The sequence below is a fragment of the Rissa tridactyla genome, chromosome 3 (assembly GCF_028500815.1).
Source record: "Rissa tridactyla isolate bRisTri1 chromosome 3, bRisTri1.patW.cur.20221130, whole genome shotgun sequence".
In the NCBI taxonomy this organism is placed as follows: Eukaryota; Metazoa; Chordata; class Aves; order Charadriiformes; family Laridae; genus Rissa; species Rissa tridactyla.
Window position 1 is genome coordinate 1,251,999 of NC_071468.1, and position 13,728 is coordinate 1,265,726.

The following is a 13,728-nucleotide window of genomic DNA, read 5'->3' on the forward strand; positions in this document are numbered from 1 at the left end:
TACCAGTTCTGCATTATGTACGTGCATGCTCTTCTGATTGGGTTAAAGCAGAAATTAGATTTTCACCTGTCACTCTCTTTGTTGCAGAATTTCATGCAGTAAAATGGTATAGTAAAACCTGATAGTAAATAACAGTAATAGTAAAACTATATAGTAACAGTAAAATAGTAGATAGTAGTAGTAGAAAAAAAAAGTAATAGTAAAAAGCCTTATATAGTAATAGTAAAATAGTAAAACTAGATAGTAATAGTAAAACTTGATCATAAGATGCGGTAAATGAATTAAAAACAGGGTAAGTAGATGGCAGAGAACAAACGATAAAACAAAAATAAACACAAAAGCATCTCAATGGCATCTAATTTTTAACATATTACACAGTAGGAAGAATTGGCAGGTTTTACTTGACTTTGCTATGGTCAAAGCACCCCCAGAAAGTAACTTAGAATATCTCGCTGATTTTCCAGGACAGGTAAACTGATGTACCTTCATTGGAGAATCTAACCTAGATTGCTATAGGGCTAGCACAGCTGAAGACTGGAATACTGTTTCCTTAAGACTTTGTATTTCCCACTTGGGGAGAAAGTGGGAAAAGGAGAAAAATCTGTCAAGCGAACTATCAAAAGGAACAAAATAAAAACCAAAATAGATTTAACAATACTTCAGTAGAATCACATGCTCTTTTGACTATCAGTGAATCTCACAAAAAGCTTTACAAAACTTTGAAAGATAAAACGCTGTCACGTTAGCATTCGACAGTTCAGCGCAAGCCATGCTTGCATTTAAAACGAAAAATCTGTCCTCTCTGAAAGATGAAACTTCATCCTGTCTTGTCTGTATCACAATACATAAATAAATATTCATTAATTGCCATGCAGCAAGGAGGTCACAGAACAGAGAGAACTATCCCTTCTTGGTACAGAGGTGTCTTTCCTAGGCTCATGGCAAATGCATATGACAATTTGGGAAATGTCAATAGGAGGTACCATACTGGATCACATGGAACACATACAATGCCCTGCCTCTACATTAAGTGGCCAGGACCAGATGCTTCAGTGGAATTTGTAAGAAAACCCATAATGGACAATTATTGAATTTGCTCGTGGGGGAAGTTTCTTCCTAATCCCAGACAGCTAATGATTGGTTTATGCCCTGAAGCATGAGGGTTCATGTATCTCCACCCCCAACCATTTTTATCCTATCTAAGGTATCCCTGGGCGCTCTCATTATCCAAATAAGTGTATAATCCTTTTTGAATCCTACTAAGCTCTTGGGCATAATGATAGCTTGTTGCAGTGAGTTCAACAGGCTAATTATGCATTGTGTAAAAAAGTATTTCTTTTTATCAGTTTTAAATTTGTTTCTTTTCAATTTAATGGATGTCACTTTGTTCTTACATTATGGGGAAGAGTAAATAGGAGCACCCAATTGACCTTCTCCATACCATTAATTATTTTATATCTCTCGATCATGTCCCCACTTATTAATTTCCTCTTCCAACTGAACAGTTCTCATCTTTTAAATCTCTCTTAATATGGAAGTTTCTCCTTGTCTCTGTTCCTTTCTGTTGCCTAACTTTGGGCTTCTTCCATTTCCACTATGTATTTTAAGATGGCATGACCAGAAATTAATACCGTATTCAGGGAAAGTGTGCCAACAATGTGTATAATTGCACAATTACAATATTGTCATTGTTTTCCTTCCCATTCTTTATACATTCTTACATTTTGTTTGCTTTTTTAACCTCCACTGCTCATTGATCAGATGTTTAATTGAGCTGCCCGCAGTGACCCCCAGGTCTTTTTCCCAAGTTGTTACAGTTAATTTAGAACCCAGCAATGTGCATGAGCAATTCAATCTGTTCCTTCCAATATGTATTTTCATATTTGTCAATGCTGAATTTGGCTGCCATTGTGCAGGCTTATTAGGTCTCATTGAACATCTTTGCAGTGTTCTGTATTGCTGACTAACCTAAATAATTCTTTGCTGTCTGGAAAGTTTACCACCCTCCTGAATGCTCTCTTCCAAATGACTGAATGTATTTGACAGTACCAAACACAGGACAGTGCTTCTGGCATGCTACATGTGGTCTGTGGCTGGTTATAAGGCTACTTTTGATTAAGTATCTGACTAAGACATAGGGCTTAGAGTAACTAGAATTTCCAAGAATAAAACATAAAAGCTAAACCCTACCTAAAGTTATACATTAAATTAACTCTGGTTGCCCAGTTAGTCTCCATTTGGACACACGTCACACTCACAGTGAATTTCCATATAACGTGCAATTTTGTTTGTGCAGGCATAACCATATAATGAGATCTTATGAGCATTACAAAGGGACAGAAGTTTGCTGCAGAGCTGTGTGTGTGACTTTAAACAATACCCTGCATTTCAGACTGCAAAAGCCAAAGTTGTAGGCTGTCTCTTACCAGTATGTATTTTGCACTGGTTAATATGTGCCCCCTCTCTGGTGTTTGGTCAAGGCGGCGACAACCTGCAGGTTAGCAGGAGAAAGCTTCTAGGTCTCAAGATCTTAAATTTCTCTTGTGCAACAGAGACTCAAAAAATTTGTCTTTGAATGCACATTTTTTCAGTGTTAATTAATCTGAATAAATAAGAGCACATTCGATTTTTCAGAGTGACCTGAACTTACTTTAATCATTGGACAAATTTAAAACAAAAAGAAGTTTATACAAGTAAACCAGAGGCTTAAGTTCTCGATTACGAACTTGTACTAACAGTTCAAGTGGAGTACCCAGAGCATTATCTGAAAGGCAGCTTGCTTTGACATGTGTAAGCAGGTTCTTTGTAGAGCTGATTTTTTTGCACATGTATTGTTTTTCTGGAGGAAATCAAGGTAATTGCAATAGCAAAGCTTGCGTTTATTTGTGGCCTCTTGCAATCCATTCACCATCAGGTTTTTGTTTTGCAGCGTTTTCATGCATCTCCAGCTTATTAACATTTTTAGAGAAGCCACACATGGCACAATAATACCTCTTCAGACGTGAGTTGATTTGAGGGGTCATCATGTTGCGCTGATGTTAAGCTCTCATTTTCCTGGGCACCACATTGATATAAAATCTTAGCATGCCTATATACTTGTAGTTGTGCTGATATGAGAGCTGAGGGAGACCGTGGGAATTCACACACACTTTTATCCACTTTGGGATATTCTTGCATCCTAGCATCTAATTCCCTCTGGAATTTGAAGCTCTTCTGTACCCTCTGGAAGCTTATTCTTTTACCTTCTCCAGGAAACACCTTTTGCTCCATTTCCCTGAAACATCTAGATGCTGGAAGTGCTTTAAGTGAAGAGCAGGTAAACAAGTCGTCTCTTTTGAGGATGGCACTACTCCCACTGTATGCAGCGGCCTACAGAGTGCAGGAATGCAGTAGGAGCTTTCTATTACTTTCACCAGGCCATGGAACAGGTCATCATAAATCTTATCTCCCCATTCTACGGGAATACATTGTCTCTGCAGCACACCTGAACTACACTGACCCTGGCACAGACCAGCTCTCAAATGGTGGCCTTCTGTGCAGTTGCCAAACTAATGGACTGAGTACATATTGCTTCTGACATCCTTAACCGTGTTAGACAAAACCAGCCCAAATAGCACAAAACAGAGGAAAGACCTGGAAATATGGCTTGTCCCTATACAGAACTTGAATCTCAGAAAATTTAAAGCAACGGACATGTAAGGCAAAGAAAGGCTGGTTTAAAGAAAAATGCTCACAGTTAATTTGAATTATTCTAATTAATTTGAAGGATCTGGATAAATGATATTATTGCAGGTACAATTTTAAAAAATCACAGCAGGCTATAAGAACATCTATGTAGAATAAGATGTAAGCTACACTCCACTATTGTTTACATTTAACAGGCCTACCAGGATATGCATTTGCTCACCATAAAAACATACAACTTCTTGATATGCTCCCGGTTCTAAATTGCAATTTTTATATGCACTAAATATTAGTTGACCTGCTTCTTTGTAGTGAGTCTTAGGGATCATTGCTGACAATTTGCAAGAAAGCAGTATATTAAAAAAAATCAATTACTAATTACTTCCAAATGTTTTATCAAATGCATTATGTGCACTAAACATTGGACATATCTTATAATTGCAATACACCTATTATTTTGCAATGCATTTTTAAAATTGAAAACAAATCACTTCAGCTGATATGAGATCTTTGATATCTGTATCTGCAGAAGTTTCTTGTGGGTAAATATGCAGGATAAAGAGATAATATTTAACTGTTACAATTAACAGGCATGTGACAACAGCTCCATGCATTGCACTGAAGAGGTAAATTCTACAATAAAATTTCCTTTCAGCTTTTTATACTAAGTGCATTCTCAAATCAGTGTTAGGAATCTTCTAACAAGACAGTTGATCTTAGTAAGTAATGAGCAACACAGAAAATAGCACTGAAAGAAACCAGCGCTTACAGGACTGAATCCTAAACCAGCTGAACAGCAGCACCAAGCACATAAATTACTTCGCTTCTGTAGTTCAAAAGTACAAAAAAATATTTAGCAATCTTCTGTATGATCCGGTTTAAACTTATATGTCCAGAAATCAGTCAAAATGCTCTTAACTGACTTCAGTGGAAGTCAGAAACATATCCAAAGGGATGCTCTTAATGTATATTACCTATTCCCTGTAGCAAAGTTAGCTTGAGAACGCTGTAAGATTAAACCAAAAATGGTTAGAGTCTGCAGCCCCTTTGAATGCATTAGATTTATACTAGACTAGATTTTCTTGGCCAAGAGATTAGCAGACTGCTGCGGGGAGGAACGGAAATCTTACCATAAAAATGTATTTGCTGTCTTCTTACTTTCAGCCAAAACTTCTCTTTTCAAAAATATTTACATAAGTTATTTTGCCTTTCTCTGCAGAAGTTTAAGTAATCTTTATAGTTAGATTTTGTTGCTCCAAATTATTGTTTGCTTGCTCATCGTCTGTTCTGTAACAGTCATGTAAGTGACAGGAATGGTATTTAGTTTACCATATTCAAGAAATTGTTAAGTTATGGCATAGTTTTCTGTCATTTTCAACAGCAACACTACTGCGATTCGTAAGGCAGAGATTGTTTTTACTTGCAGAAATCTAGAAAAGACCAGCATTGGTCTGGTAATTACTATAATGAAATTTATATATCAGCAGTGATCACCCTATAGAAAGCAATGCCTTCCAGCTTGGAATGCAATACTGTCCTATTCAACTATTGACAGATTCTACCATAAAGCAATGACTCTCCACTCAAAAATCCTTTAGTTTGAAAGAACTACTGTTAATACGACTGTAAGTAAGACCATAAAAAACACCGAATATTCTGATAAACTTCAGATGCGATGTAAATAATCATAATATATGATGAATTCTCTATTCAGAAAATGTGCCTGTACACAGCCTGCTGCCCAAGAGTACCCAGGTGCTTTATTACAAAACACAGTTTAAAAGATTACAAATATACGAGGTTAATGTAATTAAAATTAGTAATACGACCATAAATAAACAAAAATGGTATGCCAAGGCCTTACTTAAAAATGAATATAACAGTCATGTAGAGACACAGGACTGACATTCTGTAAAATGAATTAGCTACTTATCCACGGAACAGTTATAGCGCCAAAGGCCGTCTGAAATAAAAGGCCTTTCAAATACAGGCAAGAAATAATTTGTGAGAACATTAACTTATTGTATATCTCCCTCAACCAGCTTTTCCTCTCTTTTACCCTGGACTACCACCTACTTGGACAATTAAAACTTTTCATGACCTGCTCTTACCATACAACAGCTATTCTCTTAAGTGGGGAAGCAAGGGAGACACTGTGTTTAAAAAAAGAAATTATTTGTTTCTTCAGGAAAGGGTCTTTATGTTGTCAGTTCCTAAATCTCCTTTTCTGCCTCAATTTAAATGATGCCAGGTAGTTTAAGTTTTAACAAATTTGCATACCTAAGAAGTATAATCTGATTGGGAAAATCACTTAAACTTTAGAACAAAGAAAGAAATTGCTGGGACTTCTGTAATGCAGAAATTTTCTGCATTACAAACCATACTGAAAGTGAAGAGAAGTTCTGTCTCAAGCTGGGCCTGAACTGGATGTATATAGAGTCTGTGACAGCTGTGCTGATGTCATTGGTAGACTGGGTGCCCAGAATGATATCCTGTTATTTATTTAGTTTTTACTTCTTCAATAAGTTTGTTTCATAATTTGATGAACTAGCAAGTTATTTGTGTGTCTGTATACTTATGAAAACTCAGTAATATACTGTCCATTCAATAGTAATTATAACAATTACAGCATCACATCATAAAACAGTCCTGGGAACCTTTTCAGGACACCAGATGTTCTCACAGTCCTTGGTCGTCTGCGCACACCATCGCTAGGAGTGGAGAGCCTGCCCAGGGACTGGAATTTCCAGTAAGGATTTTGCCTGGCTCTACCAGAATATGTTCTGGAGATTTCTTTCCTACAAAGAAACTCGGCAGTCTTGAAAAAGTTATAGTGGATATTTCTAATCTCCACCACCAATTTACTTACTCCCTTGTATTCTTTTCCATCTTCTAGGTCTGTATCTATACTCCTTGAATAAAGCAGGGACAGAGAAGTCTTCTGCCCCTGAGGGCAAGGTGGATTAGGTGGCCATGACCACGTGCACAGGATTAGCTGAGTCTCCTCTGAGCTCTCTGTGGTGTCCCCGTGTCCATACAACAGAATTATTCTTGTGTGTCTGTGTCTTTGTTCACAGAAACTGAAAGACTATGAGAGTTTGTTGCCATACCATGGAGTATGGCATCAGGGCATAGAAAATAAAAGGCTGCTGGGACAGTGCTGGAGGACTAGGAAGAATGGTGGGAGGCAAGCTTAGTGCAGTCCTGTCCACACAGGAGTGGCTGTGGGAATGCCTCCTTCCGTGTGCTCTCCCTCAAACCATGTCCAAGTGTGACCTCAGAACTGAGACAGGGAGCAAGTTAAATACTGTGCAAGCAGTTAAGATTATGAAGAGTAGTCAAGCTTGCTTTCTGGCCCTGGACATAGTCTGTAGCACTGGCCACACTGTGAAGATGAACCTGTAACTGGTCTTTCAAATGACTGCTTACGTGTCTCTGGCTGTTGAGTAAAGTATTGTTAAGGAATCGGGGCAAGGAAGTTCCTATGGGTGGGTGCCGCAGCGCAGACATGAAGAGGTGCAATTTCTGTGATAGATTTATCATGCTGCAGCTCCCACTTGCATTCATATGCATGCATCCTTTTAGAAATGTGATACCAGATGCTGTTTCCTGGCAACAGGCCCAACACCCCCTTTCTCTTAGGTGTGAATTTTGACAACTCCAATTCACTGGAGCCCTAGTTATGTTATCTTTTCTAAATGCTTAGGGACTAAAAAGACCTCTTGCTCTTTCTGCTGTGGACTTAAGTGCCACTTGGGCCAATTTGCAGTGTTGTATTACTTCAAAAATATCTTCTCATATGAGTAGTATGATTATTACCACTAAATAGGGAAGGATGGAAATGTTCTGAATCGAACATGGATAACACAAGTCCTTTTTCACTGTGTTGTCAGTCAGAGCTGTTGTTATGCTTGGCATATGTCACATCAATGTATAATAAATGCCCACGTCAGTCAAATGCATGTTATGTGTAGATCGGATGTCAATCTAATGTTTTGTATTAAAATAGCGCCACAATACATGCACAACTTTATAAACATTGCTGGGAAGATCTTAATTTTGAAGTGCTACAGCTGCTTGTAGCCGTCTTTTGCACAACACCGTAAGAGCTTAGAAATATTTGAAAAATTAAATTTTAGAAAAGGGACAGTAAAATACTAACTTTACTTCTATGTTGTTGCTTACATACCAGGGGGAGGTCATCTAAGCCACTTGCTTCTCCGCACCGCTTGTTTGCTGTTAAGAAAAATACAGAGAAGAAGCTGCCTACCAAAGAAGGGAACTCGAGAGCAGCGGGTCCAGGGACTGGCACTGGCTGACACGGCGGCCCCACGTGCAAGTTGTGCCATGCCTAGGTGAGTTCTGCACACATGAATGGGAAAGGTGGGGAGAGGGGCCAGCCCCAGCTGAGATCTGGGAGCTCAAGCAGCGCTTCCAAACCTAGACAGACTTGTTGCCAAGGGAGAAGCTGAGAGGCTTTCAGGGCAGATGGTCAGTGGATATGGACTTCGGGGTCATTATAGAGCTGGTCGCAACGTCAGTATATGGATGTTTCCCTAGGAACTTTTTTCAACAAAGCACAGCCTAGGTGTCACAGCTGCACATACTTTTGCTCACAGAGATGCTGTGGCCTGGCTAATACCATAGCAGTTTAGAGCGTAGAAGCTTTTTATAAGCATTAATTAATCTTTGCGATAAGGGCATTGTTATTAACCCTATTGTATGTGTGGGTCATTCAGCTATCTGACTCCCCTAGGATGGTTCCAGTTTATGGTAGCAGTGGTTTTGTCAGAGATATTTTAGCTAAAGTCACTAATAGACTGAGGATTGTTAGACAGATATTGGGAATTCTAAACCCCCCAAAATTGTTTTATTGGTCAATCACATGTTCAAAGGAAGCAATCTTGCACAGAGGCAAGCCTTGAATATAAAGGCTACTTTTGGGTCATTCTGAAAACTCAATAAATTTACCACTTCATTTGCATTTGACTGGCTGGGTTCAACTGATTATTGAATAAAAAGTATGTCCAGTTTGACCCTTGATTTCATTGTGGCCTATCGCTTGGCAATGAATAATTATTTTTCCAGTTTGACATTCTGTTGTTAAACAAATGAAAGCTATTCATGTCTTCTATTAAATTAGCAGATTTAAACCCAAGAAACTGCTTTGTAAATTATAAACCAGCCAACCCAAAGTAGTTGCATAAATGGGGAAAATGTTGCGTTTCGCTGGCTTTTAGACAGATGAGAAGTTGGAGGTTTGCCTTCTGGTTTCACAAAGCAGCAGGCAAAATCAGTGACTCCAGCTCCAAGCAGGATTCTCAGGGTTTGGGCACTGTTCTGTCTTTTCTTGATTCTGAGGCAGCACATGTTCATGAAGGAGAGAGCAGGAAATCCCACTCTATAACCCTGTTACCTAATTCAGGTTGTTACTGTTAGAGGTCTCAGGGAAATCCATACATCATCTTTCTATATTAGCGAGAGATACATGCCAGATAGACAGATGCTGGAAATCTAAAAGGACAGGATGCAGAAGTGGGGAGGAGCGTGCTCACAGAGACCTGAAGCTATCTGCTTTCCAAAGAAACAAAAAACCCCAAACAAAATCATCATGCAAGTGACTGGTTGGAGGCATGTACGACAAGTTCACAGACGAGTGCCTCCGTAGGAGATGTAGCTTAATCCTGTAGAAGGGTAGCTGTATTGTACTCTACAAGTATGCTGGGCACTACAGACTCACAGTCCCTGACAAAAAGGGAGTTAATAGCCTCAAACAGCCTCATGCCAGGGGTTGTGAATGACAGCACTCAGGCTTTTAAAAGGCAGGATGTACAGTGTTAGATTCATAAAAGAATGCACACGTTTGGCATTAAAAGGAACAGCATAAATATTTTGAAATGGCTCTTGGGTTTTCGACAGAGAACATTGTAAAACGGTCTCTTTATCTTTACAAGAAAATATATGTTCATTGAAAAACTGCTGGATTGGGAAAAAGTGATTTCCTTGCAGTGTTAGAGCCCCAAAGCCTTGGTAGCAATTTTTCATCATTTTGTTAATTTTCACTAATATGACAAGTATGCTACTAATATGATTGTTCTGTTTAAAAACTAATACCACTATTAATATGTTACAGTGATGAATTACTAACAATAATCTATCACGAAGGAAAAATAGTGACATAATTAATGCAGTGTTGCCGTTGTGCAATAGCAATTTGTTAACTTGGTGCAAAGCACTCAAAGAAAACTTTATTTTTCATATTTTCTTCCATAATTGCTTTTACTTGGGTTTGCAGTGGAAAGATCTGCTCACAAAAAAGAAACTCAGCACCTGGGTCTTTTCTTTTTGGTCCAGTAGATGAATGCTCTTATACTGACAGATTTAATCTCAACCTTATTTTAGGATCTGGATGTTATCTTTTTAGGCGACAGACTGTTACCGATGTTTTTTAAGATCTTTTTTCTGCTCCCTTGTAGAACAGTGCAGCTTATTACATAGGTCTCACATTGCAACCATTTTATGACTAGGGGATACACTGTCATATTCCATTGATTAAAATACTCCCAGTCCACACATCACTGCGCTTTTCTACATGCACATTTCAAACACAATCCAGAGAAGGTAAACTAATATAGAAAACAGCTTTGCAAAGCAACTAGTTATTTTAGCATAAATACCTAACCTTCAAATGAGAAGGGAGGAAAATGTGCATGTTCCCTTTATTTGAGCTTCTTTCTCTAGTTTTAAAAATCTGCAACATTCTTTCAAACTTTGTCTGCAAAACAGCCTTTCACAGTGCCCATTTGAGATGCTACATGCACTAGATCATAAAGATATCCAAGCATGATCTTATTATTGCAGGTCTTTGCACACTTTCTTCTGTGATCCTTATGTCACAACCCATCCCTCTACTCATGTCCCCATCCAGGCCAGTAACTTAAGATCTACCGCCCTTCTCTAAAGCACGCAGTAAGCACACTGCTGACTGCACAGGCAAGAGCTGCAGTCAGTAGTTGCTCCGTCATCAATCTATCTATCTGCTGCATTTTGGACTCCTTGCTCTTGAGACAGAGACTGTCGTTTATTCCATTTTTCAACAGTACTACAGGGTCCTCTACGCTTGTGCTCATTACATGGTAGTGTGATACAATAGCTAATTATAAAATAAATCATTAACAGCTCTGTAAAGCAAGAGGAAATACTTTCATGCTGTTCTGATATGGTATTGCCTAACTTTCCACGGCTGTGGATTACTGTCCGAGAAGCAAGAGGTTGGAAAATGACGGCCAATCAGACTGGTGACACACTGTCTCTAACCAGCAGATATTGAAAGACTATAGGATGTCTCATAGGATCCACTTTATCACATATGCATAAGCTGCAATAAAAAATACTTTCTTGGTTACATTTATTTAATATTACCAGTAGCTCTGCCATGTTCTGCTGTGCTGGACACCGTAGTAAAAAAGTTGAATAATAAAAATCCTGAAGCAAACAAAAGTTTGACTTGGTAGAAACATTTCTCGAGCAATTACTCAGCTGGACTTAAACAATAGAATTCATGTTAGATTAAGTACTGCATTTGTTTTTTAAATTGATGAATAGAGAAAGGAAATTTAAGCTATCCAATGTAATCTAATTTAATAAAAATCTCTTTGTCATTCTCCCTTCTTTGTAGCTGTGGAGGCCAACACAGCACTGCCTGAATATTCACAAAAAATAATAATGCAAAATAAACAAATTTGTCCAAAACTTACTTTTCAAAGCATAACAAAGACTTTTGCCCGCTTTAAGAGCACATGAAAATTGGTTTCGCTCTTCAGTGAGCCATATCTAAGAATGCAATAAAAATACCCTTGTGCATCCACAATGCCTAATTTTCACAAAGTTTTATGCCGAAATAATTCATTTTTGAAGGATTGTAAAGAAACACCTTTCTAAAGTCATGTCTCAAATGCTCTGGCATGTCCCTTGGAAAAGCTAGTGGAATGAAGGCAAGATCTGAAATCAGTACAGCATGATGCCACCATTTGGAACCACAACAAAATTATTTCTATCTTCACTCTCATTTAAAAAAAAAAAAGCCTAAGAGCTGAGTATAGATTAAATATAGTAATTCAAATCTGGCTGAGAAGCTGCGAACTTTTATGCCAAGTTCTAGCCTGAAATGAATTTAAATGGCCACAAGTACAAATTCCACGGGGAAATTGCAATGAAATCCTGGCAGAGAAATAAAAATGGAATCATAAGCAAACAGCATAACTTCTTTTAAGAAGGAAGAGAAGAAAGCAGAAACTAGGAAATATTCTCAAACTTCGGCTTAAAAGAACAAGAAAAAAGTAGGACAGCCGGGCTGGGGTCACTGTGAAAAACTAAGTGACAGTGTTTGTTTTGGTGTATGAAATACAGGAGTGATGCCCAACTGTAAGCGGTGGCCTGACAGTTGCCAAGCTATAGAGAGCGACTCCAAGGCCTGCGTGGCAATTCGTCTGCTCTGGGCGGCTAATGGCCATGACCAATCAACTTCCCACTATTTTACTGTAAAATAGTTTAAAAATAACTGTGCAGGTCTGAAATGGTAACTTGTAAGACAACTCTGTATTCTTATTGACGGAACGAGTCCGTGCCAGTGTAATATACACGTATACTCCTTTTTTTGTTATTTTTCTCTGTGCTCACTGTACATAAAGAGAGATCCTTATCCCAAGAACTAACAATGGCTTTACAAGGGATTAGTGGGACTTAGTGGAGGTTTGGGGGTCCAAACTGGTGATCCCTTTGCAGAATGAGGACCTCTGCCAAAGGCAGACACAATAGTTAAGGTACAATAATGCGCAAGGCGTGGGTTTATTTTCAAAGCAGAGGTGGTTGGCTACAGGAACGGTGATCATTACTGTGCTGACACTCTCGGGGGAAAATGTATTGGGAACCTGTTTGATGATTGGCATGCTGTCACTAAGTATTTTATCTTCACTGTATAACAGTGTAAGTAAATCACCTTATTTTTCTATATAATGATTTTTTAAATTGTCTTTGTGGTATTGCTCTTTCTACACACCAGCAGCAAAGATAACTCTTGAAATGCTGTAGGTTTCGTAGCATTTGAAGACCTCCTAGAAATGAATGGTGTTAAGCCAGTAGTCAGGAGAGAGAGGGAGGCAGTGCTCTTCCCTCATACAAAAAGCAACAAAATAAACACCAGGGAGAATTTCTAGAGTCTTCGACACAATTCCTGAGTGACGTGGTGCCTAAAACTCCTCTAATGCCCTGTGGAAGATGTGGGGCACCGGGTCCTTCCCGGCTGGCTGAGGTGCTCAGCGCCACAACTCAGCCCCCTGCCACCCTCCCAGGGCGCTTTCATGGGAGTCCTTCCTGCCGACCTGTGATCCGATGGGATCAGGTCTATCAAAAGGGATTTAGGGACGTTGACGAAGTGCCCTGAAGTCTTTTTCAGGTTGTACTGACATGGGAAATGCTCTATTTCCAAATGGAGAAATTTGCTTTCAAGGTAGGAATGCAAATGAAACATTTTTTAGTCGTGTAAATTTCCTGTAACAAAACGGTAACTTTATTTCCTGATGGGGAATTTCCGCATAATAATAATAATAGATAATATTAACAAGCTTGCTTTCATGTCGAGCTTGAATGTTCAGGAGATGCAGTGCGGGAACTTAAACGTGGCAGTTGGCACCCCCCTGCCCCCCAGCAGGCTGCTCCTTCCCGCTGGAGCGGGCGATGCCTCCGGGAACCTCTGCCTTTTCCAGGAGGGCGCCGGGCAGGCGGCAGCCTGGGCTGCAGCAGGGAGGGAAAAACGCACCCCCCCAACCAGCGGCAACAGCCTCCCTCTCCTAATGCCTCCCATCGCCCCCCCCCCAATGTCTGTATTTATACATAAATATATATGCATCAATATTTGTAAAACCAGCAGTTGTTAAATGCGGCTACTAAACAACAACCCTTAAAAAAAAAAAAATGAAAAACAAAAAAACCCAACACCCCACACAAGCCATAATGATGATGATGATGATGACGGGAGGGGGGGAA